This window comes from Curcuma longa, chromosome 2 (assembly GCF_044706935.1).
Source record: "Curcuma longa cultivar G26 ecotype Majalengka, Jawa Barat chromosome 2, ITB_CL_G26_1.1, whole genome shotgun sequence".
Lineage (NCBI taxonomy): Eukaryota > Viridiplantae > Streptophyta > Magnoliopsida > Zingiberales > Zingiberaceae > Curcuma > Curcuma longa.
Window position 1 is genome coordinate 13,119,200 of NC_133862.1, and position 13,005 is coordinate 13,132,204.

At 36.6% G+C, this 13,005-nt stretch overlaps 2 pseudogenes; one reads left to right on the forward strand and one right to left on the reverse strand.

The window, feature by feature from the left end:
- Positions 1 to 333: 333 nt before the first annotated feature.
- Positions 334 to 7,537, reverse strand: LOC141821299 (O-fucosyltransferase 38-like; annotated as a pseudogene).
- A 1,819-nt stretch (positions 7,538 to 9,356) lies between these two features.
- On the forward strand, positions 9,357 to 10,656 carry LOC141822315 (uncharacterized; annotated as a pseudogene).
- The last annotated feature ends 2,349 nt before the right edge of the window (positions 10,657 to 13,005 follow it).

The following is a 13,005-nucleotide window of genomic DNA, read 5'->3' on the forward strand; positions in this document are numbered from 1 at the left end:
AATGCTAACGTTATTTGCATTCTCTTACAAAATCACATGATATAATTTCACCAATTACAAAAAAAACAACTCACTGAATTGAATCTATTGGTTTTACCTCAGTCCCTACGAAGTGTAAACAGCTTCAACAAAAGACCTGAAACACAATCCACGACGGATGAACATGGGGAAGCAAGAGACCAACAAAGAAAGGAACAATAACAACTGATAACATCATCTGAAATATCAGTGACTAAATTTTTAAAAAAATGTCGAAGAATTAATTCAATTACCTATATGTGATTCAGCATATTGTTGAGTGAAAAATTGTTTTCAATTTATGAAGTAATTGCAAAAAACACACTATTTTTCAATGAACTAATTCAGTGCCTAGTATTAGATAGTTACCAAAGAAGAGAGTCAATTGTGATCTGCTGGGCAGATACACTCAGGAAATGGGTTTTCATGAAATGATTCTTCAGTTTCTAAACCGATCCCGGCCTTTACTTCCAGGCAGAGATCCATCTCTAGGCACTCCTGTCTGTGAAACAACGGGGAATTGTAACTACCTAGTCGTCATCTTTGATTTGTGATTTTGGACATTTTTGTACTTCAAGAGAAGAGAAACTAATTCTCAGAATGATGCAGATTCTAAAGATACCTGTGTTTGTGCATATCAATTACAAGTGAAGAAAATTTTGCATCTTCTTTCAGCTCTCCTTTTTCCAACATATCAAAGAGTTTTACCAATCCTTTCCTGCATAGTGGAGAAAGATACATAAAAAGAATACAGAAAAAAAGAGTAAAATGATGAACATCGAAATGAAACCATGTTAATTCGAGATATAAAGTCCACAACAGCATTCACAAATACCAAAAGCATCTAAATGAAATTCACAAGTAGGAATCTCCACATAAAACCCATTTTAATCATGAGAAGGATCAGGCGCCAGACATTTTGAAAGGATCTTATATACAAATATATAAGCACTTTCAGCTATAATGTGAAATTGGAGGTGAAAAATGTGTGTTTATTATCAATTAGAGAAGAATTAGACCTATCCCGATGTTAAATTAATCTAAACAGGTTTTTTACACAATCATTCTATCTAGGCAAATTTGCTGTCACAAGGTGTGATGAATGAAAAAGGGTGTGCCAAGTAGCATTCGCTTACCTATCTGGATTAATTGTCTTGCGGTGTCCTAAAAATCTCCTATGACCCTCAACAGCTCTTGCCATATTTCCAGTATATGAAGGTATAAATACATCACTTTCAATTGAGACAATGTAGTCAATAGCTGCAGTTTGAGTAGCATGATTTGCAAATTCCTTTAATTCTTCAACAGTTGCCAAACTCTCCTACATATAAATAGTCAAACTTTAGTATCTCAGTATATTACATTCATTACTATCAGGCACAAGCAAGATTTAAGTTGCAGTGCGAACCTTGGAAACTAAGTTCACAAACCGAGACCTCAAATTGGAAAGGTAAGTTTCACCACCATAGATGTCACCAGCTGCGATGTAAATCCAGGTGGATGATGGATATCCCATAGAATGCAGAAAGACACCGACCTCCTTGGGAGTCAGAGGGCAGAAACCACCTAGTCTTTGTTCAGTTGAATTTATACCCTTCATCTTCCAGTGGTTTGTATTCTCCCTAGGAACAGTAGGTAGACATCATAAACATATAACAATGTACCAAAAATAATGGCAAACAACATCACCAACCTCAAAATTTTGAGTTCTCTAGCTTCAATATCAGTAAGACCATAGGTACAACCAGTAAAAGCCAGCATATCCTTCTCATAACGCAGATGAAGAGCGATATATGGGCCATGTGACTTCAGCCGTTCCACTAGCTTCTGTTGTATCAGCAGCATGCAGTCTCAGAACCTAATTTACAAGATACGAAAGATATTGACTGAATGAACTATGAAGGAAAATACTTAATTGACTAAATGCTGTAGGATATTATGCCTTTTTCAGACCTTTCCAAGGCTTTCTATGGGATTTGAGAAACGGAGGGCATAATACATAGCACGACAACGCAACCTTTGAATATCAACAGGCAGGTCATTGTTTGCCAGCCTTGAATCAGATTTGGGGACATGAATGACCTGAAAGGTATTATGACATAAATTTATATCAATACACCAGCTAAAGTCATAACTTGCCATCATACTGAATCTGGAATGTGAGACAAGATGTTGACCAAGATCAAAACAAGGTTTATGGATAGCAAAACCAACATTGATAATTCAACAACCACCCTAATAAACAACCCCTAAAGTCACAAGACGTAGCAACCTATCCCAAAAAGACCAACTCCAAGGCTCAGATGGAACTTCTTGAAGCAGCCAATAGGATGTTTTGACACAGATTTTGTAGATTCCCGATCATTCTATTTGGAAGAAGATATTCTGAATCATTTTATTTGGAAGAAGATACTCTCAATCATTCTATTTAAGAGATACTTAATTTGTAGGGGATTGTGACTATTTTGTTTTTGGCTTTTTAGAAAGTTGATATTTAAATTATTTTGTTCCTTTCTTTAAGACAGATGATTTTTTCATTGTCTACATATGTTGGAATTCCCTTTTACAAAGATTATGAGAAGAAAATCATTCTCTATCCATACCTTGAATCTATTATCCTATCCATTTTTTCCTTTCCTCACTTGAAGCCACATGATGATGACTTCAAGAAAGAAGACTTGGAAATCAGTATGTGTCATCTTCTATCACGTCTAATCTGTCCCATCTATAGTGGTTTCACAATCCTTCAGTTAAGGGTATCTAGATCATAAACCATAAGTTAGATGGCAAGAATTACCAGGCATCATGGAGCAGAAAACTGAGGAACCTAGTGTTGGCAGTGATCCATTGCTGGAAAAGGTTCCACTAAAACTTGTTAAAAACAACTGCTCTTCATTCTGAGATGCACGTACCAAATTTAACATGTAATTTAGAATCCATTAGCAGGATGACTGATGAACTTAGAGAACTGACAATGGAACAGGACACATCCATTCTATTCTTGGTGAATCTCTAACAGCCAATGAATTTATTCACCATAGTCTATGTCCTGAAATGGTGTAGCAAAAAAGAAAAAAAAATGTCACCTATTTGAAGTTGCTAGATATTTAATGTTCGCTATATGTGTTCCAAAATATCTTTCGGGTGAAGTTGTTCTAACAACCACCTATCTCATACATAGAATGGCCCAGAATTCTCAAATTTAATTTTCCAATACCACTTCTTTTACAAGCATATCCCAGTTTTCTTGGTTATCTCATCTCTTCCACTTAGGATGTTTAGATGCAGTGCTTTTGTTACAAATCCAACCACAAAATATCTTTAGATGCAGTACTTTTGTACAAATCAACCAAGATACTCTTGATCGACCACTTGATTATGTCAAAAAATTGTGATCCTGATTTCCAATTTCCACACTCAATAAGATTTAGTTCTTCTAGGTTAGGAATTTTTATATTTCAAATTCATCTTCACCAAAGACTACTCAAAAATTCCAACCACAAAATATCTTTAAATGTAGTGCTTTTGTACAAATCAACCAAGGTGACTCTCGAATCAACCACTCCATTAAAAGTAGTTTTCCAATCTCCTTACTTAATGAAATCGAGCTCTTGAAGGAAATTTATATTTTATAAGATTCTAAAATATGTAAGATTTTATGCTAGTTAGTCATAACCAATTAGGTAATTCTAATTCTTGTTCTGGGAGTAAATTATTTAGAGAATAGGTTGTTTATTTACCAAATTCCTATGGGGTTAATTTTTTTTTCATTTACTTTTTTTCCAAGTTTGATCATGGGGTCATTAAAAGAAGCCCAATTTCCCTTGTTTAAGGATCTTTCAGTTTAATAAATTTAGTTATCCTCTTCATGAATTTTGTTTGTCCTGATGTTGCATCAAATACCCAACTCAATTATCAATCAAGCTATCTTTTAGATTACTAAGGTGCCTAGCTAAAAAGCCAACTAGAATGATAATTATCCATGACTAGAAACAAAGCTGAATTGCCTGGGAAACCTAAACAATTGGCCTGCATGAATTAAACAGTTGATCACGTTTTTTTTATACTTGTGTCAACTTATTAAAAATGTAAAAGAGGAAAGTAGAGTTTTATTCTACAGAAGATTATGATAAAAGATAATAATAATAATAATCATAATAATAAAGCAACTTGTTAAGGCAGCAGAATCCCATAGTTTTTCACAACTAAATATAGTTCGTATTTTTGTAATTGTATGCCTCAAAACAAATTTTCTAAATAAAAGGATAGGATTATCCCTGTCAAAAAATGGTAAAAGAAAATCTTGAAATAATGTAAATGAACCCCCTACTGATAGTGACAGAATATTCAGCAAAAGAATGACTGCTAATAGATTATCTAGAAGTCCTCAGTTGTAAACTATCAAAAAAGCAGTCATTTGGAATAATATGCACATTCAAAAAGAATCTACCTCATAATCCTTCCACATTTGTGACATTCCCTCGTAATAACTTGCACTGGACCAAGAAGTAAAGTGCTTACGAGCCCTTGGAGCTGATTCCATCTCCTTTGGTAACTCACTCACAATGTGTACATCACTCTCTAGAGCTTTAATAAAGTGAGACTCATCAAAAATATCAGAAAAGGTGCTGCAATACATAAAGCAAATATTTTTGTAATAAGTCATGTATTTATTTTCTATAAATTAGATGTGCAACTTTTGTAAAGCAGACCTAGTGTCTTGCCAAAAAGAACGTTTATCCAACTGTGGAATTACTAGTGTAGCATTCATCAAGCGAGCAACAGCAACCATATCACAAATCTGCAATCAAGGTATCCTTATCAACTCCACAAGCTATATGCTATTCAATAAGCTGATCAGAACTAAATATGAGATTAAATATGAGATAATCAACCATGTGTGCAAAGGTTAAATCATTCGTCAAGAAAATTTCATAAATTAATAGATCAATATGGCACAATGAGAAGATACCAATGACGAAGTGAAGCTTGGAGAAAATTTACAGTATGCAACAAACAAGGCATTAGGACAAATGCAAAGAGGAAAGATTTTGCAGTAGCGCTGAAAGTATCTGAACTTCTTTCACCTTTTGGATATTTAATTGGAGCGAACATGTGATCAGTTGCACCTGTTGACTTTTGTCTACCTAACTGTCAAAGACACAAACGGCTCCAAAAACGTTATGGTGGTGAATGGCATCACACAATTAACCTTCCAATTCATATACTGCTAACAGGCTCACTTAAGGTACATGTATGGATGATCTTTAAAAGAGTAGCATTTAGACAGAAATAGTCTGTTCTCACACTATAGATCTTTCTAATTCTGACAGATCCTAGCATGGCCCACACTAATCAACATGAAAAAAACCATGGCTTTGCTTGTTCCAGTCAGCAAGCAAACCTTCAAATTGATGACAAGGCAAATAAATAGATTTTTTATTTTCTCCTACATGTATAACAATATCATTATGAATATTTCCAAAACTTCACTGCTATTTTTGTCAACATTATGATACATAAAACCAAACTAAATAGCGATCAGTAATTTAAGTCTGCTTGATCCAGCCATGAAACCCCAGAAGACTAATGGGGGAAAAAAAGAAGAAAACTTTAAGCCTCTTAGAGTAGTTGAAGCTAAGACTATGTAGTATGTACCATGTCAAAGTAAAAAAGGATGTGTAAGAATAAGAAAATTTTTTTGTCAACATACACCAGTGCGCATTTGATTGAGTCCTCCATTACTTCTCACAGTTAAGTAGTGCTTCTGATCCTGGGGAGCTGGCAATAAGAGACATGTTATAACAATTCATTAACTAGATAATAATAGAAATTAGAAAGGAAAAAAAACAAAAGTTCCACTATAATCTAAAGTACCAGAAATTATTCATTTATTTTGTGTGTATATAGATATGGCTTAAATCGATAGCTTTGAATTTCCATAGAAACTCACTAACAATTTCGAATTTATTTAGTTATTTCAAAAAAAGGCTCAAAATTTTAGAGAGAGTATATTTAGTCTAAACAGATAAGTATTACCAATTGATAATCTTAGCCAATAATGTAATTGACTTGAATGGATAGTATAATTGAGTGATAATCTCATCCACAAATTGCCAACAACTTAAGAGTTGGCTCACAAAATTTTGATTGGTTGTGTCCATTCATAAGTCATGGCAACAATCGTGTGCCACATTGGTTGTGCCAGATCATAAGACTTGACACGTGATTGGTTGTGCCCAGTTCAATAATACCTGAGCTCTTCATTTACCACCATCATACACATGTTGGAGACTGACACTCCAAGCAAACACTTGATTTCCTCATAATCATGTGTACAGATTTTTAGGAACAACCATATAGGAAACTCAGTGGTTGTACCTGAGTTAGAGTAACTATGGCCCAATCTTATCCTATCCAAGTTTGAGCTGATCACTTTGGGATGAAAGGAAACAGCAATTTTTCCTCATTCCTCTACTTTTTATTCCTTTGGTGCTCAATAGTGTTAGGGGCTGCAAACATGTTTTTCCACTATAGCTACAACAGGAGACTGACCCCAATTGTATCTTTTATGAATGTATGGCCGAATTTGACTTACATGAGAGTTGCATCTCAGCTTAGGATAGTCGAAGAATCAATTATTAGAACTTCCTCTAATATGATATTTACACTATTGTCCAAACGACCATATATGATTATTTTTCAAATTAATTTTAGCTATATCTAAAATTATCTCCGCAGCTGCATTTCTCACTGAAAGTCTAATGCATGACCTAGTACTGTATCATGAATTTGCACCTCAACAAAGTTCAAATACAAGAGATAAATACACCTGCATATTTATGGGTTGGCTTGACACAAGGACGGTATCCATAACCAGAAGCAGAATTCCACAGTCGCTCTTCTAATTCCTGTTCCACAAGGAAGGAGCAATTGAACGGCAGATATGACAGTAGCTAGAATAAATATGCTTGATAAATAAAAATCAAAAATACTCGTGAAATTATATCTCGGAAGAGATATAAAGCAATCATGAAACACATGAAGTATATTGAGATATTAAAAGTAGGGGACATCAAAAAGAATACCTTCATAGGACGAAAACAAGATCAACTCTCTAGAACAATATTGAAGTTAATAAGATAAGTACTTCCATAAGGCGATGCTTACACGAAACAATTATTTCAACAACTAAACGAATACATCAAACTTCTATGCTGAAAAGCCATTCCCATGACATACCCCCGCAAAATCCACTCAAGAAGCTTTCCTCTTTTAGAATGTAAAAGACTTAAAAGTCAGAATGGCGTACCGAGGACTTCTGAGGCAGCGATGGACCCCGATCGAACACGGGAACCATCCTCTGAGATACGAGGAAGAGGAAGACGGAGAAGGCGAGAAGGATCAACACCAGACGATAAACTGACGGAGGGACGACGAAACGAGATCGACGAAGACGATACGAAGACGAAGATCTAGGGTTAACCATTCGCACAGCGCTCCGGGAGCTCTCGAACAGATCCAGCGAGCCAGCAGCTCCAGCACAGCCCAGTTGGCAGGTTTTGTTTCGGGGGAAGAAATAAATGAGAAATTTATTCGCCCCCGTTATTTGCTGGGGGAATCGTTTAGGGCTCGCCGCTTGGGCCCACGGAATGACCAGCGCATCGGACATGAGTGAAGCACAGATGGGAAAATTAGGGGTGTACTTATCAAGTGTAAACATTATTTAAATTTTTAATTGAGCTCAACTCAACTATTAATGTTATTATTTTTATAATATTAAATTTTATCTATTTATAATATTCTTATATTTTTAGCATATTATAAATATTATTTTTAACAATTAAATTTTATACAAATTGTTTTTATCATGAACACTAACTAATAAATCGAATTTATTAGTATTTAAATTTATTTATTTTATATATTCTTTTATAATTGAATAAGTAAAAATGAATTTTATTAAATTAAATATCAAATTTATTCATAGACCCCAAAAGAAATTTGAGTCCATATTTGCTACCTTTCTTAAATAGTAGAATTGTCACTCTCTCTAGAATGTGCCTTTTATAATTTATTTATTTTTATAAAATAATGAGATTTTTTTTAGCTGTTGTTGTAAAGAGAAGATGACAAAATGTCAAAGAGAATTAATAATTGGATGTTGATGAGATATTGCATTGTTATACCCGATTCAAAGCACGGACTTAATTATTGAAAATTTGCTACTTAAGAAGAAATTTAGTTTTCATTTTTTCTTTCTCTCTCATTTTTCTTCATGTATTTTGGTGATATTATCTGTATCTATTATTTCAATACGTTAAAAATATTTATAATACAATAATAAAAATTTAATCAATAAAAATATAAATATAAATATAAATAAATAACACAGGTATTAGCTTTCTGCCTTACAAGGCTTGAGATTGATTGAACCGCCACTGAATTGGTTATGACGGAGCAGACTTGTAAAAGAGGACAAGGATTTGAATCTCGACGAAGTCGAACAATACCTTTCTCCGTCGTGACCAACGTAGTTTCTCGATTTACCTTTTCACATATGATCATGAAATCGATTTATCTCCTCATAAATGGTCTGAAGGAATAAAGCATGCTCCTTTCAGGGCTAATAACGTTTTGATTGCACAAACAGCAAGATCAAAGATGTAGAATTAAACAACCTTTGTGAATTAAACTTAACTAATCACTGACAAAGCCTCACCTAAAAGCCATGGCAAGTCCAAATCAAAGTAGACCACATGTCTTGACCAAAGCCAAAATTTAAAGATATTGCACCATCATCACCGTATTCCAAACGTTGTTTTAAGAATTTGACCCCCTCCCTCAAGCTACTTCATCATCACCGGGCCAGTCGATCGATCGATCGACTAGATTTTCGGGTTCTTTGAGATCTTGTTTTCTTTCATTTATGGTCAAATCTTGAGGCAATGAATGCTCCGACCTGTTGGCTGAAGCAACACGATGCCTTGACAAATTGGCAACTGATACAAAGTGCTGAAATGCTGAAGAGTTTCAATCCAAAAACATGTTGCGGCTTGAAAATTGGTAACTCTTCTATAAAAGATGAAATCCGTCACCCCAACGGTTCTACATGGTCGGTTTCATAATAATTTAGGAGATAAATTGAAAAACTGCATGAAATTGCTCGACTACTCTTGTCCTCTTTTGTAAATCTGTTGTCTATCGCCAAAGAAGAAGGAATGTTAACGCCATCTAGAAACCATGTTTTGCATCCACCTTGCCAACCACAAACAAGAAGCAAGTTAAAGAGAAGGAAAGGGACGGCAAATGGCTCCATTAAAACGAGACCTTTGCTGATGAAGACGGAAACGTTTGTCTTCTCTTGGTCATTTCCGCCCTCCCCAACTCTCCCTACGATTCCTTCCATCTCTCCACCATGATAGACCAGTTTAGTTTTGCAAATCCGAGAGTCGATGGCGAGAGCGTTGCAGAGGCTGTCGGAGTGGATGATCTAGATGTTGGCACAGTGATTCGAAGAGCTTCCTTCGACTACAGTGATTGCGAGCGGGGCGAGGATGAGGATAAGGATGATTCGAGCACTCCGTCGCCTGTCTTGTGGAAGAACATGAACTTTCCGACGAGTCGATCAGCCAGTAGCTCTCCGACGCACTATACGAGTTCGCGAGCTCAGGAGATCGTCAGTTACAGGCAGGAGATGTTGGATTTGGTGAGAGGCATGCCGGAGTCAGCTTATGAGCTATCACTGAGAGATATGGTGGTGGAGACTCCCAGGCTAGTGAAGAAGGTGGAGGAAGCTGCAGAGACGAAGCAGGAAGGGGCCAAGAATAAGGCAGAGAAGGCAACAGATAAAATTAGCAAAGGAGCGAGAAGGTTTCAGAGAAACGAGACCATGGAGACTGGCTTGTTCCTCAAAACCTTTGTGCCAGTTTTAGATGGAGGGAAGACGAAGATCTCAAGGTCTAATTCATTTGCAAAGGTGTCGCCAAAGCCAGAAGCAGAGAAGGGGCTGCATGGGAGCATCGAGGGACAGTGGTGGAACAAAATTGAGTTGCGAGAAAGGGGAAGCAGAATCAAAGGCAGTTCTGAAACAAGTAGCAGAAGCAGTAGCTGGTAAATTTCTTCAGACAAAAATCTCATGTGTGTGTGTGTTGTTCCAACGTATTATTTTGATGTTTCAGGAAGATGAGAGGCTGCTGTGGCTTCTTGGCTACAAACAAGAGCAAGTTCAAGGAAACATCAAGGGAATTCGATTAATGAATCCTCTGTTAGATTCAGGAGGTTTGCTACTACTGTAGTTATCTCATCAAGGACGAGAAGAGAGCAGGAATGGTTAGATTCTGGAGAGCTTGAGAAGTTGGAAAAATGGTCGTGATGAGATATGTGATGAAGTAATCACAAGGAATATTGAGGGTTTCAGAACTGCTTGCTGAAAACAAAAAGTCTTCCAGTTGCATTGTAATTTTCTGAACAAAATAAAACACAGTTCATCCACTACATCTGCAGGTCCTGCATCATCACCTCACTGTCCTGTATGTATACCTTTGTAGTGTTTACACATCACCTCGCAGTATATGATACAATTAATAGCAATATCTGTAGATGTTTATTCATGAATTAGTTCATGAGCTTGAACTCTTGTACCACTTTCGATATGCTGCAAAGTTTTAAAAAAAAAAATCAGATGGGCTAAAGAAGATCACGAGAATACAACTTTCTTTCACAAATTGCAACTGTTAGAAAACTGAAATTGAAAATCAATCATTTAAAAATCAGTGGTGTCATAGTTGAGGAACAGTCAGAATTGGCAAGAGCATTCTTCATCAAACAGTTATTAGGAGAGACTTTTAAAGCTTAGATCAAAATTCAGGATTGAGAATTAATAACTGAATCTATATGCCGTAGTTGGGTCATCATAGTTGCAAACCTTTTGGACTCCAATTCATATTGACATGAATATGATTTGCATAAATTATCTTTATGCCTAATTACTTTCATCACTATATATATATATAGTCGGAATGTGTGGTCGAACCGTCCATCTCAGAATTAATCAGTGAACTATCTAGCTCACTGATTAATTCTGAAATGAACGGTTTGACCACACATTCCAATTATCAAATAAATCCAAAAAGTGAGGTGGCTCTTAACGTGGTGCCCTAGTGTCATCAGTTCTTTGAACGCTGCATGCATACGTTACGTGCGTTTCAAACCCTAGTTGCTTGCATAGACGGATGCACATAGTGGTTGTCCTAGGCTATAACATAGCCCCTATGTGCGGAGTATGTATTGAAATTTTTTAACAAAATAAATAAATAAACGAATCAAACACGAGTGAAAGTGCTGAATTAAAATTAAATTGTGATCGAATAAAATTCATCAAGGCTCGGAGATATGGAGTATGTTGGTCCAAATCATTTGGATTGATTTGGTCAAGTGATGGCCAAACCAAGTTTAATTGGATTAAACTAGTTTAATCGATTTAAAACGTGTTAAGAAATTTTTGAAAAAACCTATTCTCTCTTCTCTTTTTATTCTCCTCCACGTATGCAACCTCTCCCACCTCCTCATGCGCAAACCTTCACACATCGGCTTCTTCTTTTTCTCCTTCCTTCTTATTTTTTCCCTTTGTTATTTTTCTCTTCTCTTCCTCCAACAACCATTCTTTTTTTTCTTCCTCTTTTCAAGAGCAACAACCCTATTTCTTCGCTTCTTTTTATTATTTTTCAATCGACCAACAACAACCTTAATCCTTCCTCTCTAACAAGAGCAATTTTACATTTTCTTATCGTCAGAGTTGACTGAGACCGTTGAAAAAAAGTGTAAGACTTTCACTCTTTTTTACTTTCATCCTTCTAGTTGAGCTAAATTGATTAACTATTACTTATTTATTTATTTATTTTACTTACTCATTTAAAGATATAACTTGAACTATTTTAAAGTGAAATATCAATCTAGTAAGAACACTTTAATTCCTACCATCTCTATAATGTAACATCAATTTAGTGAAAGTTTTTCAATATCTAATGTATAAATTCTTTCAATTTCTTTTCCTAACAACGATCATAAAACATCCTCTACTTATATTGAACGAGATTCAAGTAAAAGAAAATAAATATGTGAATAGTCTTTATTTACAGCTAAGATATATACCTTTCGATATTTACTAAACTTTGAAAGGTAGTTTAAAAAATCTATTAAACAATTAGAAGGCATTCTAAATATTACGTACTATATCTATGCACGCATATCGCACGTGCCCCTTCCCCGCCCTTTTATCTCTTTCTCTCGTTCTGGTTGCTTAAGAACCATCAGAATGGCGCCTCCATTCGAACAGGAGCACCTCTTCTTCTGGCCTCCATTAATTACGCCAGCAACACTCCGTCTAATCCCTTTCTCCCTCCTCCATGATCACCATTAACAATCAATCATAACCACGAATCAGCGCTTTGATTCAGTTCCTCTCCTCCATCGCAACATGTAATCTGGTCGATCCCTGCAAGTCATTGAGAAATCAACGTCGATCGATGCCACCGCCGCCGCCGGAGGAGGAGGGAGGGGCAGCCCGCCGCCTCTGCGTGTGGCTCGTGTCCTGCTCCTTTCTCATGGTGCTGCTCGCCGGCGGCGCCCTCCTCGCGCTCTACATCGCTCTGCCCGAGTCACCGGACACGGCGTCGTTCCCCGTCGCCGGCGTGGTCCTCGTCGCCATCCCCTGGCTCTTCTGGCTCGTCACCTGCACCTACCGGTGTACGAATGTCGGCGACGTCGAGAGGCCGCCGGTGAGAGCCGCCACCATCGCTCCTGCCGCCGGTAATAAAGTCTCGCCGGTCGGCGCCGGCAGCGATGATTCGTCTCTCAACTCGCGCGAGAGCGAGGCGCCGTTGGCTTTTAATTAGACTGTAGCAGAATTTCTTTCGTAATCTTTTCTCCTTTTTTTTCCCGTTGTAAATATACAAACTTCCACTTGATTGGTGGAAGATCAAAACT